Here is a 14,680-nt window from a genome sequence, read left to right on the forward strand (position 1 = left end):
GGATTTGAAAAAAACGAAAAAATGAAAAAAATGATGGGTTATAGCGCATCGTTTTTCGAATTTTTGAATAATTTTTTAATCCTCGTATTTCATCATTTTGGACCATGGGCTATAGCTCATATCGTACGGCATACTATAGCACGCCGTTTTTCATAATTTTTGAGGATTTGAAAAAAATAAAAAAAACGATGGGTTATAGCCCATCGTTTTTTGAATTTTTGAATAATTTTTTAATCCTCGTTTTTCATCATTTTGGACCATGGGCTATAGCTCATATCGTACGGCATACTATAGCACGCCGTTTTTCATCAATTTTGAGGATTTGGGCCCAGGCCGTAGCGTAACGGTCTGGGCACCGGACTGGTAATCCAGTCGCAGTGTGCCGCGGGTTCGACTCCCGGACCCGACACGGCCTTTACTGCATGTCATCCCCCATCTCTCTCCCGTTTCCTGTCAGCCTACTGTCTGTCCCTTCAAAAATCAATAAAAGGCGTAAGCCGCAAAAAAATATCTTAAAAAAAAAAAAAAAAAAATTGAGGATTTGAAAAAATGAAAAAAAAACGATGGGTTATAGCCCATCGTTTTTTGAATTTTTGGAGAAAAATAATATCCTCATTTTTCATCATTTTTTACCATGGGCTATACTATAGCCCATATCGTACGGCATACTATAGCACGCCGTTTTTCATCATTTTTGAGGATTTGAAAAAAAAAAAAAAAAACGATGGGTTATAGCCCATCGTTTTTTGAATTTTTGAATTTTTTTTAAATCCTCGTTTTCATCATTTTGGACCATGGGCTATAGCTCATATCGTACGGCATACTATAGCACGCCGTTTTTCACCATTTTTAGGATTTGAAAAAAAGAAAAAAACGATGGGTTATAGCCCATCGTTTTTTGAATTTTTGGAGAAAAAGAATATCCTAATTTTTCATCATTTTTGACCATGGGCTATAGCCCATATCGTACGGCATACTATAGCACGCCGTTTTTCATCATTTTTGAGGATTTGAAAAAAACGAAAAAATAAAGAAACGATGGGTCATAGCGCATTGTTTTTTTAATTTTTGAATAATTTTTTAATCCTCGTATTTCATCATTTTGGACCATGGGCTATAGCTCATATCGTACGGCATACTATAGCACGCCGTTTTTCATCATTTTTGAGGATTTGAAAAAAACAAAAAAAACGATGGGTTATAGCCCATCGTTTTTTGAATTTTGAAAAAAGAATTAATCCTCGTTTTTCATCATTTTGGACCAATGGCTATAGCTCATATCGTACGGGCATACTATAGCACACCGTTTTTCATCAATTTTGAGGATTTGAAAAAATTAAAAAATTAAAAAAAACGATGGGTTATAGCCCATCGTTTTTTGAATTTTTGGAGAAAAATTATATCCTCATTTTTCATCATTTTTGACCATGGGCTATAGCCCATATCGTACGGCATACTATAGCACGCCGTTTTTCATCATTTTTGAGGATTTGAAAAAAACGAAAAAATGAAAAAAATGATGGGTTATAGCCCATCGTTTTTTGAATTTTTGAATAATGTTTTAATCCTCGTTTTTCATCATTTTGGACCATGGGCTATAGCTCATATCGTACGGCATACTATAGCACGCCGTTTTTCATCATTTTTGAGGATTTGAAAAAAAAAAAAAAAAACGATGGGTTATAGCCCATCGTTTTTTTAATTTTTTAATTTTTTTTAAATCCTCGTTTTTCATCATTTTGGACCATGGGCTATAGCTCATATCGTACGGCATACTATAGCACGCCGTTTTTCACCATTTTTAGGATTTGAAAAAAAGAAAAAAACGATGGGTTATAGCCCATCGTTTTTTGAATTTTTGGAGAAAAAGAATATCCTAATTTTTCATCATTTTTGACCATGGGCTATAGCCCATATCGTACGGCATACTATAGCACGCCGTTTTTCATCATTTTTGAGGATTTGAAAAAAACGAAAAAATAAAAAAAATGATGGGTTATAGCGCATCGTTTTTTGAATTTTTGAATAATTTTTTAATCCTCGTATTTCATCATTTTGGACCATGGGCTATAGCTCATATCGTACGGCATACTATAGCACGCCGTTTTTCATCATTTTTGAGGATTTAAAAAAAACAAAAAAAACGATGGGTTATAGCTCATCGTTTTTTGAATTTTTGAAAAAAGAATTAATCCTCGTTTTTCATCATTTTGGACCAATGGCTATAGCTCATATCGTACGGCATACTATAGCACGCCGTTTTTCATCAATTTTGAGGCTTTGAAAAAATTAAAAAAAACGATGGGTTATAGCCCATCGTTTTTTGAATTTTTGGAGAAAAATAATATCCTCATTTTTCATCATTTTTTACCATGGGCTATACTATAGCCCATATCGTACGGCATACTATAGCACGCCGTTTTTCATCATTTTTGAGGATTTGAAAAAAATAAAAATAAACGATGGGTTATAGCCCATCGTTTTTTTAATTTTTAAATTTTTTTTAAATCCTCGTTTTTCATCATTTTGGACCATGGGCTATAGCTCATATCGTACGGCATACTATAGCACGCCGTTTTTCACCATTTTTAGGATTTGAAAAAAAGAAAAAAACGATGGGTTATAGCCCATCGTTTTTTGAATTTTTGGAGAAAAAGAATATCCTAATTTTTCATCATTTTTGACCATGGGCTATAGCCCATATCGTACGGCATACTATAGCACGCCGTTTTTCATCATTTTTGAGGATTTGAAAAAAACGAAAAAATAAAAAAAACGATGGGTTATAGCACATCGTTTTTTGAATTTTTGAATAATTTTTTAATCCTCGTATTTCATCATTTTGGACCATGGGCTATAGCTCATATCGTACGGCATACTATAACACGCCGTTTTTCATCATTTTTGAGGATTTGAAAAAAACAAAAAAAACGATGGGTTATAGCCCATCGTTTTTTGAATTTTTGAAAAAAGAATTAATCCTCGTTTTTCATCATTTTGGACCAATGGCTATAGCTCATATCGTACGGCATACTATAGCACACCGTTTTTCATCAATTTTGAGGATTTGAAAAAATTAAAAAATTAAAAAAAACGATGGGTTATAGCCCATCGTTTTTTGAATTTTTGGAGAAAAATTATATCCTCATTTTTCATCATTTTTGACCATGGGCTATAGCCCATATCGTACGGCATACTATAGCACGCCGTTTTTCATCATTTTTGAGGATTTGAAAAAAACGAAAAAATGAAAAAAATGATGGGTTATAGCGCATCGTTTTTCGAATTTTTGAATAATTTTTTAATCCTCGTATTTCATCATTTTGGACCATGGGCTATAGCTCATATCGTACGGCATACTATAGCACGCCGTTTTTCATAATTTTTGAGGATTTGAAAAAAATAAAAAAAACGATGGGTTATAGCCCATCGTTTTTTGAATTTTTGAATAATTTTTTAATCCTCGTTTTTCATCATTTTGGACCATGGGCTATAGCTCATATCGTACGGCATACTATAGCACGCCGTTTTTCATCAATTTTGAGGATTTGAAAAAATGAAAAAAAACGATGGGTTATAGCCCATCGTTTTTTGAATTTTTGGAGAAAAATAATATCCTCATTTTTCATCATTTTTTACCATGGGCTATACTATAGCCCATATCGTACGGCATACTATAGCACGCCGTTTTTCATCATTTTTGAGGATTTGAAAAAAAAAAAAAAAAACGATGGGTTATAGCCCATCGTTTTTTGAATTTTTGATTTCTTTTTTTAATTCTCGTTTTTCATCATTTTGGACCAATGGCTATAGCTCATATCGTACGGCATACTATAGCACGCCGTTTTTCATCATTTTTGAGGATTTGAAAAAAACGAAAAAATAAAAAAAACGATGGGTTATAGCACATCGTTTTTTGAATTTTTGAATAATTTTTTAATCCTCGTATTTCATCATTTTGGACCATGGGCTATAGCTCATATCGTACGGCATACTATAGCACGCCGTTTTTCATCATTTTTGAGGATTTGAAAAAAACAAAAAAAACGATGGGTTATAGCCCATCGTTTTTTGAATTTTTGAAAAAAGAATTAATCCTCGTTTTTCATCATTTTGGACCAATGGCTATAGCTCATATCGTACGGCATTCTATAGCACACCGTTTTTCATCAATTTTGAGGATTTGAAAAAATTAAAAAATTAAAAAAAACGATGGGTTATAGCCCATCGTTTTTTGAATTTTTGGAGAAAAATTATATCCTCATTTTTCATCATTTTTGACCATGGGCTATAGCCCATATCGTACGGCATACTATAGCACGCCGTTTTTCATCATTTTTGAGGATTTGAAAAAAACGAAAAAATGAAAAAAATGATGGGTTATAGCGCATCGTTTTTCGAATTTTTGAATAATTTTTTAATCCTCGTATTTCATCATTTTGGACCATGGGCTATAGCTCATATCGTACGGCATACTATAGCACGCCGTTTTTCATAATTTTTGAGGATTTGAAAAAAATAAAAAAAACGATGGGTTATAGCCCATCGTTTTTTGAATTTTTGAATAATTTTTTAATCCTCGTTTTTCATCATTTTGGACCATGGGCTATAGCTCATATCGTACGGCATACTATAGCACGCCGTTTTTCATCAATTTTGAGGATTTGAAAAAATGAAAAAAAACGATGGGTTATAGCCCATCGTTTTTTGAATTTTTGGAGAAAAATAATATCCTCATTTTTCATCATTTTTTACCATGGGCTATACTATAGCCCATATCGTACGGCATACTATAGCACGCCGTTTTTCATCATTTTTGAGGATTTGAAAAAAAAAAAAAAAAACGATGGGTTATAGCCCATCGTTTTTTGAATTTTTGATTTCTTTTTTTAATTCTCGTTTTTCATCATTTTGGACCAATGGCTATAGCTCATATCGTACGGCATAGTATAGCACGCCGTTTTTCATCAATTTTGAGGATTTGAAAAAATGAAAAAAACGATGGGTTATAGCCAATCATTTTTTTAATTTTTGGAGAAAAAGAATATCCTCATTTTTCATCATTCAAAAAACGATGGGTTATAGCCCATCGCTTTTTGAATTTTTGAATTATTTTTTAATCCTCGTTTTTCATCATTTTGGACCATGGGCTATAGCTCATATCGTACGGCATACTATAGCACGCCGTTTTTCATCATTTTTGAGGATTTGAAAAAAATGAAAAAAAACGATGGGTTATAGCCCATCGCTTTTTGAATTTTTGAATTTTTTTTTAATCCTCGTTTTTCATCATTTTGGACCATGGGCTATAGCTCATATCGTACGGCATACTATAGCACGCCGTTTTTCATCATTTTTGAGGATTTGAAAAAAATTCAAAAAAAGATGGGTTATAGCCCATCGTTTTTTGAATTTTTGAATTATTTTTTAATCCTCGTTTTTCATCATTTTGGACCAATGGCTATAGCTCATATCGTACGGCATACTATAGCACACCGTTTTTCATCAATTTTGAGGATTTGAAAAAATTAAAAAAAAAAAAAAACGATGGGTTATAGCCCATCGTTTTTTGAATTTTTGGAGAAAAAGAATATCCTCATTTTTCATCATTTTTGACCATGGGCTATAGCCCATATCGTACGGCATACTATAGCACGCCGTTTTTCATCATTTTTGAGGATTTGAAAAAAACGAAAAAATAAAAAAAACGATGGGTTATAGCACATCGTTTTTTGAATTTTTGATTTCTTTTTTTAATTCTCGTTTTTCATCATTTTGGACCAATGGCTATAGCTCATATCGTACGGCATAGTATAGCACGCCGTTTTTCATCAATTTTGAGGATTTGAAAAAATGAAAAAAACTATGGGTTATAGCCCATCATTTTTGGAATTTTTGGAGAAAAAGAATATCCTCATTTTTCATCATTTTTGACCATGGGCTATAGCCCATATCGTACGGCATACTATAGCACGCCGTTTTTCATCATTTTTGAGGATTTGAAAAAAACGAAAAAATGAAAAAAACGATGGGTTATAGCCCATCGCTTTTTGAAATTTTGAATTATTTTTTAATCCTCGTTTTTCATCATTTTGGACCATGGGCTATAGCTCATATCGTACGGCATACTATAGCACGCCGTTTTTCATCATTTTTGAGGATTTGAAAAAAATGAAAAAAAAACGATGGGTTATAGCCCATCGCTTTTTGAATTTTTGAATTATTTTTTAATCCTCGTTTTTCATCATTTTGGACCATGGGCTATAGCTCATATCGTACGGCATACTATAGCACGCCGTTTTTCATCATTTTTGAGGATTTGAAAAAATGTAAAAAAAACGATGGGTTATAGCCCATCGTTTTTTTAATTTAAAAAAAAAAATTAAATGCTCGTTTTTCATCATTTTGGACCAATGGCTATAGCTCATATCGTACGGCATACTATAGCACGCCGTTTTTCATCAATTTTGAGGATTTGAAAAAATGAAAAAAAACGATGGGTTATAGCCCATCGTTTTTTTAATTTTTGGAGAAAAATAATATCCTCATTTTTCATCATTTTTTACCATGGGCTATACTATAGCCCATATCGTACGGCATACTATAGCACGCCGTTTTTCATCATTTTTGAGGATTTGAAAAAAATAAAAATAAACGATGGGTTATAGCCCATCGTTTTTTGAATTTTTGATTTCTTTTTTTAATTCTCGTTTTTCATCATTTTGGACCAATGGCTATAGCTCATATCGTACGGCATAGTATAGCACGCCGTTTTTCATCAATTTTGAGGATTTGAAAAAATGAAAAAAACGATGGGTTATAGCCAATCATTTTTTTAATTTTTGGAGAAAAAGAATATCCTCATTTTTCATCATTCAAAAAACGATGGGTTATAGCCCATCGCTTTTTGAATTTTTGGAGAAAAAGAATATCCTAATTTTTCATCATTTTTGACCATGGGCTATAGCCCATATCGTACGGCATACTATAGCACGCCGTTTTTCATCATTTTTGAGGATTTGAAAAAAACGAAAAAATGAAAAAAACGATGGGTTATAGCCCATCGCTTTTTGAATTTTTGAATTATTTTTTAATCCTCGTTTTTCATCATTTTGGACCATGGGCTATAGCTCATATCGTACGGCATACTATAGCACGCCGTTTTTCATCATTTTTGAGGATTTGAAAAAAATGAAAAAAAAACGATGGGTTATAGCCCATCGCTTTTTGAATTTTTGAATTATTTTTTAATCCTCGTTTTTCATCATTTTGGACCATGGGCTATAGCTCATATCGTACGGCATACTATAGCACGCCGTTTTTCATCATTTTTGAGGATTTGAAAAAATGTAAAAAAAACGATGGGTTATAGCCCATCGTTTTTTTAATTTAAAAAAAAAAATTAAATGCTCGTTTTTCATCATTTTGGACCAATGGCTATAGCTCATATCGTACGGCATACTATAGCACGCCGTTTTTCATCAATTTTGAGGATTTGAAAAAATGAAAAAAAACGATGGGTTATAGCCCATCGTTTTTTTAATTTTTGGAGAAAAATAATATCCTCATTTTTCATCATTTTTTACCATGGGCTATACTATAGCCCATATCGTACGGCATACTATAGCACGCCGTTTTTCATCATTTTTGAGGATTTGAAAAAAATAAAAATAAACGATGGGTTATAGCCCATCGTTTTTTGAATTTTTGATTTCTTTTTTTAATTCTCGTTTTTCATCATTTTGGACCAATGGCTATAGCTCATATCGTACGGCATAGTATAGCACGCCGTTTTTCATCAATTTTGAGGATTTGAAAAAATGAAAAAAACGATGGGTTATAGCCAATCATTTTTTTAATTTTTGGAGAAAAAGAATATCCTCATTTTTCATCATTCAAAAAACGATGGGTTATAGCCCATCGCTTTTTGAATTTTTGAATTATTTTTTAATCCTCGTTTTTCATCATTTTGGACCAATGGCTATAGCTCATATCGTACGGCATACTATAGCACACCGTTTTTCATCAATTTTGAGGATTTGAAAAAATTAAAAAAAAAAAAAAACGATGGGTTATAGCCCATCGTTTTTTGAATTTTTGGAGAAAAAGAATATCCTCATTTTTCATCATTTTTGACCATGGGCTATAGCCCATATCGTACGGCATACTATAGCACGCCGTTTTTCATCATTTTTGAGGATTTGAAAAAAACGAAAAAATGAAAAAAACGATGGGTTATAGCCCATCGCTTTTTGAAATTTTGAATTATTTTTTAATCCTCGTTTTTCATCATTTTGGACCATGGGCTATAGCTCATATCGTACGGCATACTATAGCACGCCGTTTTTCATCATTTTTGAGGATTTGAAAAAAATGAAAAAAAAACGATGGGTTATAGCCCATCGCTTTTTGAATTTTTGAATTTTTTTTTAATCCTCGTTTTTCATCATTTTGGACCATGGGCTATAGCTCATATCGTACGGCATACTATAGCACGCCGTTTTTCATCATTTTTGAGGATTTGAAAAAATGTAAAAAAACGATGGGTTATAGCCCATCGTTTTTTTAATTAAAAAAAAAAAATTAAATGCTCGTTTTTCATCATTTTGGACCAATGGCTATAGCTCATATCGTACGGCATACTATAGCACGCCGTTTTTCATCAATTTTGAGGATTTGAAAAAATGAAAAAAAACTATGGGTTATAGCCCATCGTTTTTTTAATTTTTGGAGAAAAATAATATCCTCATTTTTCATCATTTTTTACCATGGGCTATACTATAGCCCATATCGTACGGCATACTATAGCACGCCGTTTTTCATCATTTTTGAGGATTTGAAAAAAAAAAAAAAAAGATGGGTTATAGCCCATCGTTTTTTGAATTTTTGATTTCTTTTTTTAATTCTCGTTTTTCATCATTTTGGACCAATGGCTATAGCTCATATCGTACGGCATAGTATAGCACGCCGTTTTTCATCAATTTTGAGGATTTGAAAAAATGAAAAAAACGATGGGTTATAGCCAATCATTTTTTTAATTTTTGGAGAAAAAGAATATCCTCATTTTTCATCATTCAAAAAACGATGGGTTATAGCCCATCGCTTTTTGAATTTTTGAATTATTTTTTAATCCTCGTTTTTCATCATTTTGGACCATGGGCTATAGCTCATATCGTACGGCATACTATAGCACGCCGTTTTTCATCATTTTTGAGAATTTGAAAAAAATGAAAAAAAACGATGGGTTATAGCCCATCGCTTTTTGAAATTTTGAATTATTTTTTAATCCTCGTTTTTCATCATTTTGGACCATGGGCTATAGCTCATATCGTACGGCATACTATAGCACGCCGTTTTTCATCATTTTTGAGGATTTGAAAAAAATTCAAAAAAAGATGGGTTATAGCCCATCGTTTTTTGAATTTTTGAATTTTTTTTAAATCCTCGTTTTTCATCATTTTGGACCAATGGCTATAGCTCATATCGTACGGCATACTATAGCACACCGTTTTTCATCAATTTTGAGGATTTGAAAAAATTAAAAAATTAAAAAAACGATGGGTTATAGCCCATCGTTTTTTGAATTTTTGGAGAAAAAGAATATCCTCATTTTTCATCATTTTTGACCATGGGCTATAGCCCATATCGTACGGCATACTATAGCACGCCGTTTTTCATCATTTTTGAGGATTTGAAAAAAACGAAAAAATGAAAAAAACGATGGGTTATAGCCCATCGCTTTTTGAATTTTTGAATTATTTTTTAATCCTCGTTTTTCATCATTTTGGACCATGGGCTATAGCTCATATCGTACGGCATACTATAGCACGCCGTTTTTCATCATTTTTGAGGATTTGAAAAAAATGAAAAAAAACGATGGGTTATAGCCCATCGCTTTTTGAATTTTTGAATTATTTTTTAATCCTCGTTTTTCATCATTTTGGACCATGGGCTATAGCTCATATCGTACGGCATACTATAGCACGCCGTTTTTCATCATTTTTGAGGATTTGAAAAAATGTAAAAAAACGATGGGTTATAGCCCATCGTTTTTTTAATTTAAAAAAAAATTTTAAATCCTCGTTTTTCATCATTTTGGACCAATGGCTATAGCTCATATCGTACGGCATACTATAGCACACCGTTTTTCATCAATTTTGAGGATTTGAATTTTTTTTTAAATTTTAAAAAACGATGGGTTATAGCCCATCGTTTTTTGAATTTTTGGAGAAAAAGAATATCCTCATTTTTCATCATTTTTGACCATGGGCTATAGCTCATATCGTACGGCATACTATAGCACGCCGTTTTTCATCATTTTTGAGGATTTGAAAAAAACGAAAAAATGAAAAAAACGATGGGTTATAGCCCATCGCTTTTTGAATTTTTGAATTATTTTCTAATCCTCATTTTTCATCATTTTGGACCATGGACCATTTGGACCGTTTTTTGAACTTTAAAAAAAAGAATTATCCTCGTTTTTCATCATTTTGTATGTAGGACTAGTAGCATGCCAAAGTTTGTGCTATTGCCATAGAGAATGCATTGGGCGTTTAAGTTAAATAACTCAGAAACTACAAAACATTTCAAAGTAAAACGTTCCAGCATGTGTCTCCACAGTAAGCTGAAAAATAAAAAGTGTGAATGGAGTTTCTAGGTGAAAGTGATTTTTTGATGTGCCAAAATCTGCCATTGAGCCCCATGTTAAAAGTCTCAAATTTGAAAGCACTATCTTTCTAAAACTATGACACCTTTAAAAGATTCCTTTTCAGGCAAACATGTCCACCGTAAGATGAACCTAAGTAGGCTAGAATGGGGTTGGTAGGTTTAAGTATGTAGGACTAGTAGCATGCCAAAGTTTGTGCTATTGCCATAGAGAATGCATTGGGCGTTTAAGTTAAATAACTCAGAAACTATAAAACATTTCAAAGTAAAACGTTCCAGCATGTGTCTCCACAGTAAGCTGAATAATAAAAAGTGTGAATGGAGTTTCTAGGTGAAAGTGAGTTTTTGACGTGCCTAAATCTGCCATTGAGCCCCATGTTAAAAGTCTCAAATTTGAAAGCACTATATTTCTAAAACTATGACACCTTTCAAAGATTCCTTTTCAGGCAAACATGTCCACCGTAAGATGAAACTAAGTAGGCTAGAATGGGGTTGGTAGGTTTAAGTATGTAGGACTAGTAGCATGCCAAAGTTTGTGCTATTGCCATAGAGAATGCATTGGGCGTTTAAGTTAAATAACTCAGAAACTACAAAACATTTCAAAGTAAAACGTTCCAGCATGTGTCTCCACAGTAAGCTGAAAAATAAAAAGTGTGAATGGAGTTTCTAGGTGAAAGTGATTTTTTGATGTGCCAAAATCTGCCATTGAGCCCCATGTTAAAAGTCTCAAATTTGGAAGCACTATCTTTCTAAAACTATGACACCTTTCAAAGATTCCTTTTCAGGCAAACATGTCCACCGTAAGATGAAACTAAGTAGGCTAGAATGGGGTTGGTAGGTTTAAGTATGTAGGACTAGTAGCATGCCAAAGTTTGTGCTATTGCCATAGAGAATGCATTGGGCGTTTAAGTTAAATAACTCAGAAACTACAAAACATTTCAAAGTAAAACGTTCCAGCATGTGTCTCCACAGTAAGCTGAAAAATAAAAAGTGTGAATGGAGTTTCTAGGTGAAAGTGATTTTTTGATGTGCCAAAATCTGCCATTGAGCCCCATGTTAAAAGTCTCAAATTTGAAAGCACTATCTTTCTAAAACTATGACACCTTTAAAAGATTCCTTTTCAGGCAAACATGTCCACCGTAAGATGAACCTAAGTAGGCTAGAATGGGGTTGGTAGGTTTAAGTATGTAGGACTAGTAGCATGCCAAAGTTTGTGCTATTGCCATAGAGAATGCATTGGGCGTTTAAGTTAAATAACTCAGAAACTATAAAACATTTCAAAGTAAAACGTTCCAGCATGTGTCTCCACAGTAAGCTGAATAATAAAAAGTGTGAATGGAGTTTCTAGGTGAAAGTGAGTTTTTGACGTGCCTAAATCTGCCATTGAGCCCCATGTTAAAAGTCTCAAATTTGAAAGCACTATATTTCTAAAACTATGACACCTTTCAAAGATTCCTTTTCAGGCAAACATGTCCACCGTAAGATGAAACTAAGTAGGCTAGAATGGGGTTGGTAGGTTTAAGTATGTAGGACTAGTAGCATGCCAAAGTTTGTGCTATTGCCATAGAGAATGCATTGGGCGTTTAAGTTAAATAACTCAGAAACTACAAAACATTTCAAAGTAAAACGTTCCAGCATGTGTCTCCACAGTAAGCTGAAAAATAAAAAGTGTGAATGGAGTTTCTAGGTGAAAGTGATTTTTTGATGTGCCAAAATCTGCCATTGAGCCCCATGTTAAAAGTCTCAAATTTGGAAGCACTATCTTTCTAAAACTATGACACCTTTCAAAGATTCCTTTTCAGGCAAACATGTCCACCGTAAGATGAAACTAAGTAGGCTAGAATGGGGTTGGTAGGTTTAAGTATGTAGGACTAGTAGCATGCCAAAGTTTGTGCTATTGCCATAGAGAATGCATTGGGCGTTTAAGTTAAATAACTCAGAAACTACAAAACATTTCAAAGTAAAACGTTCCAGCATGTGTCTCCACAGTAAGCTGAAAAATAAAAAGTGTGAATGGAGTTTCTAGGTGAAAGTGATTTTTTGATGTGCCAAAATCTGCCATTGAGCCCCATGTTAACACATTGATTGCTAGAGTTTTCTATTTGCTCAGGCTTGGTGGTGCTGAGCGATTAACATTGGGACTTCTGAACTTTTTCGGGGCCCACAGCGAGGGGCCTCTTATAGCGAGAATCACACCGCATAAATCAAAAGGAAGCCAAACTAGTCCACTTCAATTTAAAAAAAAAATTATGATTCTACCATCTTCCATTCTGGAGATATTGACCTTTTTCTAACACCTGCTTTTCGCAGCACGCTGCTCTTTTGAAAAAACAGCAGAGATATGGAAGGTTGAAGTTGACAGACATTGACAGACAGATATAAAACAATAATGAAAATCACACCCCTGTGAAGTGAGCAGTGCAATGTTGCGCAACATTGCACTGCTCACTTCACAGGGGTGTGATTTTCATTATTATTACAGTAGAAGTATTTTTCTTATGAAAGCAGAGAGTCTTCTGTTTCATACGGTATATAGTATGTACATGTCGCTATAGGCCTTATTTTGTGAATAATAGTTCTTCTGGTCCATGCATTTTCTGAAATCCTCTCTGGTGGGCGCAAGCTGCATTCAATAGCCAATTACTGACAAACTATATTTGAATATATTTGTATATTTGTTTTCCTCCTAAAAGTAGACATTCAGGGCTTTCATTCAGTGTGTAGTATGTATATGATAATAATTTATTTATGTTTATATCTGCCTGTCAATCTCTGTGACTTTAAACCTTTATAACTCGCTATGATAACTTCATGAGGAAATGCTCACTTCACAGGGGTGTGATTTTTATTATTATTACAGTATTAGTTTTTTTCTTATGAAAGCAGAGGGTCTTCTGTTTCATACAGTATATAATATGTACATGTCGCTATAGGCCTTATTTTGTGAATAATAGTTGGACCTGAACAACTGCATTCAATAGCCTACTGACAAACTGTACATGGGATCAATATTATGTATTTGTTTTCCTCCTAAAAGTAGACAATTAGGGCTTTCATTCAGTGTGTAGTATGTATATGACAATAATTTATTTATGTTTATTTTTATATCTGCCTTCAGAACGATAGTATAACGGTGAGATGCGTTACTGGATCGGTGAGTTTAGTGGTTGAGGTTGACATGTCTGGACATGTTTGAGGAAAGAAGCACAGGAGAGAGAGATGATCAAATAACTGGCCGCGTTGTTGGACAACGCCATCGCGTCTTCACTTTGTTTGTTTGTGCAAAGAAGCACGATCAGCGATGGAAAAGAGCTTTATATCCACGGCAGATAAGTAATGACGTATTATCGAGGGACCGCCATGATCAACTAACTGCCTGGGACCGAGGCTACGTTGTCACCAGCCAATGCAGCCATCGCTATCCGTTGTGTGATTGTAGCCTTTTTATTCATTATAATTGCAGTGATAAGACCTATATCACAGCCGGGCGTCTCTCTCGATACCGTGGATATAGCCTACATCCACAATCACACAACGGATAGCGATGATGGCTGCATTGGCTGACGAAGACGTAGGCAGTAAGTTGATCATGGCGGTCCTTCGATAATACGTCATTACTTATCTGCCGTGGATATAAAGCTCTTTTCCATCGCTGATCGTGCTTCTTTGCACAAACAAACAAAGTGAAGACGCGACGGCGATGCACACAACGGATAGCGATGGCTGGTGAAGACTGAAGACGTAGCCAGGCAGTTAGTTGATCATGGCGTGTGCCGTGTGCGTGTTGAAAACGTTATGAAATGGCGATCGTTGAAGATTATTCTTGGTTTATATACTGGCAGAGGGCAAATCGACACGACTGCGTTATATCTTTTTCCGAGAATGAGAGAGCGGTGCAAGGCGATTGCAAGGCGCAGTGTGGCCTGGGGCCAGTGGGGGGGGGAACTCAAACTGCAAATTTGCAATGCGATCCGGGCAGAAGAGACTCCCCCCACAAAGATTCCTCGGGAGAAAC

This window comes from Protomyctophum parallelum, assembly GCF_964188405.1.
Source record: "Protomyctophum parallelum genome assembly, chromosome: 7".
NCBI classification, from domain to species: domain Eukaryota; kingdom Metazoa; phylum Chordata; class Actinopteri; order Myctophiformes; family Myctophidae; genus Protomyctophum; species Protomyctophum parallelum.